Genomic DNA, 1,356 nt, shown 5'->3' on the forward strand with positions numbered 1-1,356 from the left:
GAATCAAGAAGAACTGAAAAATCTAAATAAACCGATCAGCAGTACAGAAATTGAAACAATCATCAAAAACCTACCAAAAAGTAAAAGTCCAGGACCAGATGGCTTCACCATTGAATTCTACCAAACATTCAAAGAAGATTTAATACCTATTCTCCTCAAACTCTTCCAAAAAATCCAAGAGGAGGCATTACTTCCCAACTCATTTTATGAGGCCAATATTACTCTGATACCAAAACTTGGTATCAGACCAATATCTCTCATGAACACAATCCTAAGTAAGATACTAGCGAACCGAATACAGCAATGTATTAAAAAGATTATACACCACGATCAAGTAGGCTTCATCCCAGAGGCACAGGGATGGTTCAACATACACAAATCGATAAATGTGATACACCACAAAAACAAATTAAAAAATAAGAATCATATGATCATATCAATAGATGCAGAAAAAGCCTTTGACAAGATACAGCATCCATTTAAGATCAAAACGCTTAACAAAATTGGTATAGAAGGAAAGTACCTTAATATAATAAAGGCCATATATGACAAACTCTCAGCCAACATTATACTTAATGGTGAAAGACTAAAAACCTTCCCTCTAAGATCAGGAACAAGGCAAGGCTGTCCACTATTGCCACTGTTATTCGATATAACATCGGAGGTCCTAGAGAGTGCAATCAGCAATCAGGCAAGAGAAAGATATAAAAGGCATCCAAATAAGAAATGAAGAAGTTAAACTGTCACTATTTGCGGATGACATGATTTTCTACATAGAAAACTCTAAAGACTCCACAAGAACACTACTAGAAACAATAAGCAAACACAGTAAAGTTTCTGGATACAAAATCAATGTTCAAAAATCCATAGCTTTCCTATACTCTAATAATGAAGTGTCAGAAAAAGAAGTGGAAAAAATAATTCCTTTTGCAATTGCAATAAAAAGAATAAAATACCTAGGAATAAAATTAATGAAACAAGTGAAGTTTTCATCTATACAATGAAAACTACAAGACCCTATTAAAAGAAATTGAAGAAGATACAAAGAAATGGAAAGGTATTCTGTGTTCTTGGATTGGAAGAATCAACATAGGTAAAATGCCCATAGGTAAATAGACACATGGACTAGTGGAACAGAATCGAGAGTCATATTTATATGGGCAAATAATTTTCAACAAGAAAGTTAAAAACATACAGCAGAGAAAGGAAAGCCTCTTCAATAAATGGTGCTGGGAAAACTGGAAAGCCACCGGCAAAAGAATGAAACTAGACTGTTGTCTATCACCACATACCAAAATTAACTCAAAATGGATTAAGGACCTGAATATAAGACCAGAATCAATAAAATGCATAGAA

The sequence above is a fragment of the Pteropus vampyrus genome, unplaced genomic scaffold (assembly GCF_000151845.1).
Source record: "Pteropus vampyrus isolate Shadow unplaced genomic scaffold, Pvam_2.0 Scaffold23, whole genome shotgun sequence".
Classification (NCBI taxonomy): domain Eukaryota; kingdom Metazoa; phylum Chordata; class Mammalia; order Chiroptera; family Pteropodidae; genus Pteropus; species Pteropus vampyrus.